This window comes from Myotis daubentonii, chromosome X (assembly GCF_963259705.1).
Source record: "Myotis daubentonii chromosome X, mMyoDau2.1, whole genome shotgun sequence".
In the NCBI taxonomy this organism is placed as follows: Eukaryota; Metazoa; Chordata; class Mammalia; order Chiroptera; family Vespertilionidae; genus Myotis; species Myotis daubentonii.
In genome coordinates, this window is record NC_081861.1 from 121,034,573 (window position 1) to 121,046,841 (window position 12,269).

A 12,269-nucleotide genomic window follows, 5' to 3' on the forward strand; every position below is an offset into this window, starting at 1 on the left:
GAGGCTGAAACACAACTTAAGACATGAGATCATCTTCAGCTTAACAAAATTCATACCATGTGACCACTAGTCAGGGCCTGGCAATTGTTTCTTGCTGCCTTGGATATTTATTTTCCCACAGTCTAACAGGCCCCAGGCTAGGCAATTTCTATAATGGTTAACAGTGTGCTATGTGACTTCCTTCTTGTGGCTGTTAGTCTAGTATACAAACCTTTTTTTTAATAAAAAAATATTTTCTGAGGGGTCTAAATTCCTTGGTTTCAGGATAACACCTAAAAACAGGGTATTCCATAGGAGCAGACACAAATGTGAAGCTTAATGAGTCAGAAATTAAACACTGAATCTCTTAATTGGCAGCCTAAAATAACAAAGCACTAGGTATAAGGAAATCTTCATTATCCTCTCACCAAGACACTATCCTCAGAACCTAAAACTCTCTGATTGTACTTGACTAAATGTTCAAAATTGCCTATTTCTTTTTTTAATATATATATGAGTATATATATGTGTATATATATATACATACACATGTATATATACATATATATATACACATATACATACAGTGGGGCCTTGACTTACGAGTTTAATTTGTTCAGAGACCGAGCTCATTAAGGAGCTCATTAACTCAAATTACTCTGTCAACTCAATGCAAAAAATCGGCTGAGAGACAGCTGGTATCTCAAAAAACTCATTAGTCGGGACACTCGTAAGTCAAGGCCCCACTGTATGTATGTATGTATGTATATATATATTTTGATTTTAGAGAGGAAGGGAGAGTGAGAGAGAGATAGAAACATCAATGATGAGAGAGAATCATTGATTGGCTGCCTCCTGGGGAGCAGCCAATCCTTCGGGCTGGGGATCAAGCCCGAAACCCGGGCATGTGCCCTTGATGGGAATCCAACCTGGGACCCTTCAGTCCACAGGCCAACGCTCTATTCACTGAGCCAAACCAGCTAAGGATCAAAGTTGCCTATTTCTTATCCTCCACTTTGCCTTGACCAAACTTTACTTAGGCTCCTTGCCTCTTATAGGCCTCTGAGCTCTGCTTGCTCCAGAGCAAACTCTAAAATGTAGAACGTGTCCCCCTTATCAGCATCTCCTGGGAGTGAGCTGACCACATCATGACCCTTTCCCTGTCAAACCCCACTGGCTATGATTGTCCAGCATCCCCTTAAAAGATGAATCTCATCTGTGCTTGCCCCTCCTTTACACTATGGAAGAAAACCTTTTTCTGTTTCAATTTAGGACATATTTCTGAGAGTGGAGCAGTCTTATAATTGTCTTTCTAATAAAGTCTCTCCCTGTCATTTGAATGGATATATATATATATATATATATATATATATATATATATATATATTTCTTATTTTTTTCATGTTTCTTATTTTTTTCTTTTCTTTTCTTTCTTTTTTTTTTTGTTGTTGTTAATACTCACCTGAGGATATTTTCCATTGATTTTTAGAGAATGGAAGAGAGAGGGAAAGACAGAAAAACATCGATGTGAGAGAAACACATCAATTGGTTGCCTCCTGCATGTGCCCTGACCAGGGTCCGGGCCAGGGAGGAACCTGCACCCAAGGTACATGCCTTGACCAGAATTGAACCTGGGATCCTTTGGTTTGCAGGCCGATGCTCTATCCACTGAGCCAAAACAGCTAGGGCCAAATATATAGTTCTTATAAATCATAACATCACATTCTGAAGTGAGATTGTTGTGCATTCTGGAAATTCACTGAGGTTTTCCTTGTTACAAGCACTCAGGTGGTTAAGGAAAAAGAAACAGGAAAACAAAAAATATGAGGCAAAGCAAGTGAATAGTTGTCAGATTTCTGAAATAGATGTTCTGTCAATAAGTAGTTCTGGGAACGTACATACTCCATTTCAAATTTAGCCTGGAAATGGACAGTTTAAGACAGCACAGTTTTGTGTTTAGCAGGAAGAACAGTTGCTTTAGGCTAAGGGCTTGCAACTGTGGTCTAGAGGGAGCAGAAACAGCTTAGCTCTTCATAACCTCTAGGACTTAAAGGTTTCATTAAAACAGTACCTCTTTCCAGGTAACTTCAGTAAAAATTCCGTGGATGTTACCCGTCATTGGCCCACCTTGGGTCAAGTGTTCATCTCTGAAATATTCACTGTGGACTGAGAGATAAAGAAGTTTCATTGATTACACCTAAGTCATGTGCCCATCCTTAGAGCCTGGATAGAGTCAGCCTCAACTAAAACCACATGGTCTCACAATAGGGAAGAGGTGGTTCTCCATTAATAACCCTGATGTCCACTGAGAAAGAACAAAGCGACCCTGACAGGTGTAACCTGGTAGCTGGCCATGGTCTACTCTTGCTGACTGAACAAAAATTAACAGCATGCCAACATCAGAGGGGATCAGTCTGTGTCCATGATGGAGTGAGACAAAAACGTGGCTACTCCATACGCAGGTCTGAGCTCAGACAAAAACAAGAACACTGTGAAAACCACAAATTTGTCCAAACCTGCTGCTCTCCAGCTTAAAAGATGGCTGTTGCTTCTTTACCACTTACAAACCCAGTTCATTTATTATACCTATTCTATAAAAATTGTTACGATATCCAGTCACCAGCCCAGCTGCTGTGCTCAGTGGTTGAGCGTTGACCTATGAACCAGGAGGTCATGGCTCGATTCTTGGTCGAGGTACATGCCCAAGTTGCTGGTTCCATCCCCAGTGGTGGGCATGCAGGAGGGAGCCGATCCATGATTGTCTCTCATCAATGATGTTTCTATCTTCCTCCCTCTTCCTTCCTCTCTGAAATCAATAAAACATATTTTTAAAAAGACATCCAGTCACCAAATTGCCTGTGCTTTCTGATAGCACCCAATCCAAACCAAATCCCCACTTCCTTGAAAATTCACCAAAAGTACCACGAACCCAAATCCTACAATAAGCTCCTCCTTTTGTTGCCATGTCACCATGTGTGCAGGCCTCTTTGCTATAGCAAGTAAGGAGCCCAGGTACCTTTCCTGGTAGTCTTTGGCTGATTAGCAGGAGCACCACTAAACTTCTCCTTCAGGAATCTTGGCTTCCTTTCAATCACCAATACTTTTGTGCATGGTAAAAACTGCCAAGCATATATTTATGCTGAACCAGAATGAGAAGCCCTAGGGTGAAAGAACACAGATGACTTTATATTCTTGACAGCAGGAAGATGTTACTGGTATTCAGCTTCAGTTGGTATTTGTTTTCAGCATCTACATCTGCAGTTTCCAAAGCAATCCAGGGTCCTCATTGAGACGGACTGAAATGATGAGCTATTTGCTTGAGATCATATCAGAATAAGACAGAGAAAGAGTCGGTAAGCAACACTGTTTCTCAAAGCTTGTGGAAATTCATTTTCAAAAAAGACAATTTTTGATTTGCTTTTGCAGAGGCCCTGTTTGAAAAATAAATAAGTGATTTCCCTTTAAAACCTTAACGTTTCATTTACGAACTCATCTTTCCTTTGTCAGGAGGCGGCTCTACCTAGAGGCATCCAGTGTTCCTGCTGTTTCTCAGATACTCAAGGCATTCCACAGTCTATCATTGCATACCCATGATATTTCCTTTCATTTCTCCTTGTACCTCTTCCTTCAAGGTTCTCTACTAAGGAGCAATGTAAATTTGAGCAAAAAGGTTAATAGCTGTTAATAGCTAAATGTGTTGCCATTTCATGGGAGAAATGCTATTACGGAAAAATAGCTCCTGGCCTCAGTTGCAGATGGTTTGAGTTTTAATTCTTGTACTTTTGTGTGAAGGTTTTGCTGGGCAAGTCATTTATTTTCTCTGAACTACAATGTCTTTATCTGAAAAAGTAATTTTCATTTGAGTACTTCCTGAGGCTCTTTGATGTTTTCGGGCCTGCAGATGAACACTGAGTTCACAATTGTGCCCCTGAATTTGAGACTCTCACAGTTCTTTTGTTCCTACCTCACAAAACTCTTAGGAAATTCATATTATACTGCTTATATGAAAGCATCTGGACAATTAAGTGTCATCATTAGTATGATGGCATGTGAAATACTCCTTTCATTATGTTCAACCATGGGAAAAGGTAAGAGTGGGCATTTCAGGGAAAGAAATAAAGAAATTGGTGAAAGATGGAAAAATCTTTGGTCAGAGATAACTTGCTTGATGATTTTAAGCTACAAAGAAATTACTGTGCAAACTGGAGGATTGTTTTCTCTATGGTTTTATTCATTAACATGTAAACCAAAAAGCTATTCTTTCCATTTTGTCCATATTAAACTATCTTATTGTTTTTTTTAAATCTTTCTGTTGAAAGTATTGCAGATGTCCTCCTTTAATCACCATTGACCCCTTCTAGCCCACCCCAACTTGCGCCTTCACCCCGCTATTGCCAGTGTCCATGGGTTATGCATATATGCATACAAGTTCTCTTCCCACCCACCCCCCTTCCCTCTGTGATACATCAGTCTGTTCCATGCTTCCATGTCTCTGGATCTGTACGTAGAGCTCGGGAAGTATGTCTCAGCGCTGCGGCTGATGCAATGGTGTGAGCACACTCCACCATGACATGCTTCCTCGGCACACCAGGAAGTAGCAACGCCCGCCTGAACGAACTCCTAGAGCCACGTGCATGGTACCCCAGCCTTTTAGCCATTGGTCGCCTATAGCAACGTATCTCCCTCTGATTGGTCCCCTCATGCTATATATACCCCTGTAGTTCCACAATAAAACAGATCTGCGTCACCGAACCTGGTCTCCGGAGTCGTGCATGCAGACGCCCTAGCGCATTGGGGCTCCGTCGTCCTCACCCCGGAGGGACCCCCTGCTTCATGGATCTATTTTTTTCATCAGTTTATTTTGTTCACTAGATTCCATATATGAGTGAGATCATGTGAGATTTTCCTTGCTCTGACTGGCTTATTTCATTTAGTATAACACTCTCCAGGTCCCTCCTGTTGTCTCAAAGGGTAAGAGATTCTTCTTTCTTACTGCTGCATAGTATTCCAATAATAGTACTGAACTATTCACTACATATCATGGTTGTTCGAAAAATTCTACATAATTATTTCATTGAATCCTCACAGCAACCCTATGAAGTAGATACTACTAATATGAAGAAAAATGTGATCATTTGAAAGAACTACATAGGAATGACTAGTAATATTTGTGCCCTCAGTGCCTATATGGTATGTATGCAGTCGTTCAATCCAGATTTGTTGAACTAATATCTATAATAATAAAAGCATAATATGCAAATTGACTGAACAACCAAACAGCGGAATGACTGTCCAGACAACCACACTATGACACCCACTGGTGCCAGGCCAGCCAAGGCAGGTATGATGCGATTGGTTGGGGGCCTGGCCATCACCCCATGATGGCCCCACAGAGGGAGGCCTAGGCCACCCTCTGTGGGGCGATTGATTGGGGGGCTCCGCGAACCAGGGAACTGGGGGTATGTGGTGGCCAACAAAGGCAGTGCCAGTCCAAGGTGGGTGCAGGTGGGGGGCAGGGCCATGAGGCAGTCATGGCTGCAAAAGCCTACCCTTGGACAAATTTCATGCATCGGGCCTCTAGTTCTGAAATATTTATGATTAACATAAATAATACTTATAATTAACATAAATAATACTTTAGAGACTATAATACTTATGTAGACATTAAACCAAAGGTTTTTGGCAAGTTGTGCACAACCAACAGCATGCTGGCTGTTAAAGGGAATAAGTAAAAAAATACATGTAACACAGATACAGACAACAGTGTGGCCATAGCCAGTGGGGTGAGGGGTAGGTGAAGGTGGGCAAGGTGGGGGGGAAATGGGGACAGGAAGATACTTTGCTTGGGGCGATGGGTGCATGATGCAGTGTGTAGATGATGTCTTATTGAGTTGTACACTTGAAACCTGTATGGTTTTGTGAACCAATGTCATCTCAATAAATTCAATTAAAAAAATGTTCTAGGTTTCTAAACTTGATCCTGCTTTTTTACATGTTAAGAACTTAATCATCTCAACTCCTTATGTCCTCAAAATCTTCCCTTTAAAGTAAGGATTTGAAACTAGATCATCTATAAGAGTCTATCTGTATTTAAGTAAAGCACATTTAAAATGCATGATGAGGCCTGGCCAGGGCAGCTCAATGGTTGAGCGTCGACCTATGAACCAAGAGGTCATGGTTCGATTCCCGGTCAGGGCACATGCCCCATTTGCAGGCTTGATTTCTAGTAGGGGGTGTGCAAGAGGCAGCCAATCAATGATTTGCCTTTCTCTCTCCCATCTTCTCTGAAATCAATAAAAATATATATATTTTTTAAATGCATGATGAATTTTTCACATAGGGTCCAACTAATAACCAAAAAATATTTATAACTACATTAAATATATTAGGGATTGTGCTAGGTGACTAGACTTCACAGTTAACTAAGTTTTTGTGACAAGACAGGCTTAGGTTTGCATTCCAGCCCTAAAATTTATTAGCTGCAAATTACTTTGCTTCTTTGAACATCAGTCTCCTCCATATGAAACTAAAAAAAGAGAATTACCTTACAACCCAATTGTTTTGGGAATCAATTGAGATAACTTGCTATGATGTTGCTCACTTTGTGTTTTCATTTTGGGAGAAAAAAAAAGAAATTATAAAAAAACAATCTATAAACAAGGCCAAATGAATTTTATCTTCATATTTCAATTCAAACTTTGAAAATATAAACTGCTTAAATTTTCCTTTGGATATTTATAAACACATAACACCCCACAGTAGGAGAGAGAGAGAGAGAGAGAGAGAGAGAGAGAGAGAGAGAGCATGTGCAACTATTGTGTGAATAAAGAAGTTCCCTTGTTAGCTGAATGAATCTTATAAGTTGGGAGACTTGAATATAAAATGTCTCCCTCGGTGGTTATAAAGGAAAGTCGTGTGTACATTTCTGAATGTTCCATTACACACACTTTAATTGCAGTGGTATTTTAATTGCACAGTGATTGCAGTTTTATAAGCAAGACTTATAAAAAATTGTCTATGCTATACTATACTATATTGAATGAAGCATTTCAGCATTTAAGAAGCTGATATAAATAAGAGTTGTAAACTGCATTGCGCTCTTTTTATAAGGTGATTGCTCATTAATTCCACCTCCACTGCCCATAGGCTGAAAACAGTTGGAAAATGAGCACTGTAATTGACTAGCGTGGGAGATTTTAACACTTACTTGCAGTGTTGAGGGAAATCAGTTTCTGTGCATCTTCTGAACTAAGCTAAAATCTCTATCTAGAGCATTCCTATTAAGTGGCCATCTTATCAACCTTGCTTTATATATTTCATTCTTATTTCTTTGTGGGATACCCTTGGTCCTATAATCAAAAATAAATGTGGATATGTTATGTTTTTAAGATCAAGTATGGAGTCTCCAATCATTCCTTTGTGGTTATACCAGGTATTGGGAAAATACATGGTTGAAAAATTACCTTTTTAGAAGTCCTATGACCACAATATCTGCTTTGTACTTTCCCATACTCTTTTATTATTACTTTCTTTTCCATTTTTTGCCCAACTATATTCAGAGAAATTAATATGACCATGAAGATCGTGCTGAATCAGACAGATTTGTTTGAAGAAATCACCAAGACTGAAGATCACAGTAGCTGGTTTTCATCTAAATTCCCTATAAACAGGACCACTTTTTGAATGATTGACTGATATTTTTGAGGCTTTAACCATCAGATTATGTCAAGATTGAACCAGCTGTACTGAAAAATAAAACAATAAAAATGTTTGGAATTATTTTGCTTTTGCTTGTTTTGTTGTTCTTGTTTTGATTTTTTTCTATTATAGTTTACACTCAATAGTATTTTGTATTAGTTTCAGTATACAGCATAGTGGTTAATCATATACTTTACAAAATGTTCCCCCAATATTTCCAGTACCTACCACACATACTTATTACAATATTATTGACTATATTTCTTATGCTGTAATTTACATCCCCATGACTATTTTGTAACTACCAATCTGTACTTTTCAATCCCTTTTCCTTTTTCATGCTGACCCCAATACCCTGCCCTCTGACAACCATATTTCAGTGCTCTGTATCTATGAGCCTGTTTCTGTTTTGTTTGTTCATTTACATAGTTCTTTAGATTCCACATCAAAATACAAATCTTCTTCACAGCAAAAGAAACCACCATCAAAATGAAAAGGGAACCCTCTGTATGGGAGAACACATTTTCCAATGATATATCTGATAAGGAGTTAATTTCCAAAATGTATGAAGTTCTCACACAATTCAACATAAAGAAGAAAAGCAACGCAATTAAAAAAATGAGCAGAAGACCTCCATAGACACTCCTCCAAAGAGGACATACAAATGGCCAAGAGACATATGAAAAAATGCTCAAGGTAACTAATCATCAGAGAGATGCAAATTAAAACAGCAATGAGGAATCATCTCACATCTGTTAGAATAGCTTCCATCAACAAATCAGCAAATAACAAGTGCCTGCGATGTTGTGGAGAAAAAGGAACCCTAGTACACTGCTGGAGGGAATGCAGACTGGTGCAGCTATTATGGAAAACAATGTGGAGTTTCCTCAAAATATTAAAAATGGAACTGCCATTTGACCCTGTTAACCCACTTCTAGGACTATATCCTAAGAAGCCTGCAACACCATTCAGATAGAATATATGCACCCCTATGTTCATAGTAGTTTTATTTACAATAGTTAAGATCTGGAAACAACTCAATTGTCCAGTAGATGAGTGGATAATAAAGCTGTGGCATATTTACACAATTGAATACTATGAAGCTGTAAAAAGGAAGAATCTCTTACCCTTTGAGACATCATGGAGGGGCCTGGAGAGTATTATGCTAAGTGTAATAAGCCAGTCAGAGAAAGACAAGTTTCACATGATCTCACTTATATGTGGAATCAAATGAACAAAATAATATGATAAACAGAATAGATCCAGAGACATGGAAGCATTCAACAGAATGAGGATTCTCAGTGGGAACAGGGTGGAGAGGAGGGAGGGAAGAGATCAACCAAAGAACTTATCTACACTAATAAAAGACAAAGATGCTAATTGACCATACCTTTGCTATGCCCAAGCCACGCCCACCAGCCAATCAGAGTGACTATATGCAAATTAACCCAACCAAGATGGTGGCCGGCAGCCACAGACTGAAGCAAGCAGGAGGCATGGTTGCCCGGGTGATAGAGGAAGCCAAGCTTCCCACCAGCCCTGAGCTGGCTGTGGCTCCGCTCATGGCAACGAAGTTTCAATTATAGAAGATAAATAAATCCCAGATACCTGCTTCTAGCCAGCCTCCACTGGGAGCTTGGGTGGCTGGAGGCTGTGGCCAGCCTGCAAACAGCCATCTGCCCCTCACCCAGGCTGGCCACACCCTCATGGGGTGAGGGTCCCCACAGGGGGGCTTAGCCAGACTGAAAATGGCACTCAGCCCCTCACCCAGGCTGGCCAGGCAACCCAGCAGGGACCCCCTGACCCTGAAAGGGCTGTGGCCAGCCTGCAAACAGCCATCAGCCCCTCACCCAGGATGGCCAGGCACCCCAGTGGGGATCCCCATCCTGAAGGGGCTGTGGCCAGCCTTCAAACAGCCATCAGCCCCTCACCCAGGCTGGTCAGACACCCCAGGGGCGACCCTCACCCTGAAGGGGCTGTGGCCAGCCTGCAAACAGCCATCAGCCCCTCACCCAGGTTGGCCAGGCACTCCTATATAATAAAAGGGTAATATGCAAATTGATCCTAACAGCAGAATGACTGGGAATGACTGGTCACTATGACACACACTAACCACCAGGGGGCAGGTGCTCAATGCAGGAATCTCCCCCTGGTGGTCAGTGTGCTTCCACAGGAGGAGCTCTGCTCAGCCACAAACCAGTCTGACGGCTTCCAGTACAGCGGTGGTGGTGGGAGCCTCTCCTGCCTCCTCAGCAGCGCTAAGGATGTCCGACTTCAGCTTAGGCCTGCTCCCCGCTGGCAAGTGGACATCTCCCAAGAGCTCCCGGGCTGCCAGAGGGATGTTTGACTGCCAGCTTAGGCCAAATCCCCCAGGGAGCAGGCCTAAGCCAGCAGGTGGTCATCCCCCGAGGGGTCCCAGACTGTGAGAGGGCACAGTCCGGGCTGAGGGACCCCCCCCCGCGAGTGCACAATTTTTTGTGCACTGGGCATCTAGTATGCATATATACATAACCCAAACAATAGTGGGGTGAAGGCCTGGGGAGGGGATGGGAATGGGGAGAAGGCAGTCAATGGGGGGAAAAAGATGGGCACATGTGTGATACTTTCAATAATAAAGATAAATTTTAAAAATAATATAAAATAAGTAAATAAAAAATAAAGACAAATTTGAATTAGCAAAAATGGAAAGAAATAAAAGGATGAAATAACACTAAGCTTCTTTAACTAACATATATCAATTCATGTCCATCTAAGTAAATGCAAATTTGAATGGCCCTGTTAGATATATGCCAACATTTATATCCTAAAATCAGAGACATATCTTCATTTGAAATACCCACAGACAATTTAACAAAAATCAACTGTATATTTATTTGTGCACTAACATTAATAAGAATCACTAATAATTGTCTAAATATAAAATAAGTGTACCATCTTTTCTTTTAATGTAATAAAACCACAAATCCTATATAATAAATGCCTAATATGCAAATCGACCGAACAGTAGAATGACCGGGTGGAGCAACTGGTCGCTATGATGTGCACTAACCACCAGGGGGCAGACGCTCAATGCAGGAGCTTCCCACAGGCCCCAGGCCTGCCAAGGCAGGTGCCAGAGGATGGAGGAAACCAGTGGTGGCCCGGGCAATTAGGGGGCAGGGCCGGAGAGTGGATGGCACCAGGCTGGCGAAGGCGTGTGCCAGTGGGGGGCCCCTGATCGCTCCGCTGGTGGCCCCACAGATTGGTCCTGATCACCCGCCAGGCCTAGGGACCCTACCTGTGCATGAATTTCATGCACTGGGCCTCTAGATACTAATAAGAAGAAAAAAGCACTATGAGTTAGGAAATAAACACACGCATATCTTTTGAACACTTGCAGCTGTGTAAATAAGGAAATAAAAATTAGAAGTCCTAAATATCTGACAAAGCCCTAGCTGATTTGGCTCAGTGGATAGAGCATTGGCCTGTGGACTGAAGGGTCCCAGGTTTGATTCCAGTCAAGGGCACATGCCCAGGTTGCAGGCTCGATCCCCAGTAAAAGGCATGCAGGTGGCAGTCAATCAATGATTCTCTCTCATCATTGATTCTCTCTCCCTTGCCCTCTCTGAAATCAACAGAAATACATTTTTTAAAAATAAATAAATAAATAAATATCTAACAAATACCAATAGGATATAGCTAAAGCAATGTTCAGAGTTCTAATAACTTAAAACATTTTAAATCTTAAAAAGTGTAGCAGATATTGTTAATTTCCTAACTAACAGCTCCCTATTCCCTAGTTACTTGCTGGCAGAATTGCTTTCCACACCTTATGCTTAAAATAGGGAATACTTTGTTGGATACAGTTGAATTTGCATGTGGAGCTAGGAACTGTTCTAGCTACCTATAAAACCTGAGTGGGACAACTCATGCATGGTGAGAATGCTAGAATAGAAACATAGAAAATACAGGATGTCCCTTAAAAATATCATTTAGCTGGTAAACCAGCTGTGGAATCACCCTGCCTGCAGACTTCTTGTTATTTGAGATAATAAATGTCCTTATTGTTTAAACCACATTTATGAGGATATTCCCTTTCAACAGAAAGTGATATTACAGCCAAGAATGAAAATAAATGAAGTACTGAATTTAAAAGTTAGAAAGAGAACAATAAAACAAATATAAAGAAATGAAATGGAAGAAACAGAAAAAAGGCAGCATAGATAAATGTTTAGTAAACCTTAAAAAAATATATACAAAAAAACAAACAAACTGAGAATTGGTTATTTGAGTGAGAATGGAGCAAAGAATAACACAATCAATTAATTTAATTTAAAATAAGTGCAAATATATACATTTTGAAATGAAAATGGGGGAAATAACAGTTGAGAAAAAAATAAGAGAAGATCTTCCTCAAATCCTTGCAAAGAAGCAGGAAGCATGGCTTGATTGCATATTTTAGGATAATATTAATCACAAATTAATTCCAAATCCATTGTGTAAACTGAAAATACTTTTAAAGATTTACCCTTAAAAAGATACCAAGTCTTAGTAGTTCACAGAAAAGTTCTAGCACACCTTCAGAGACTATAAATCCAATGATTTTAAACTGT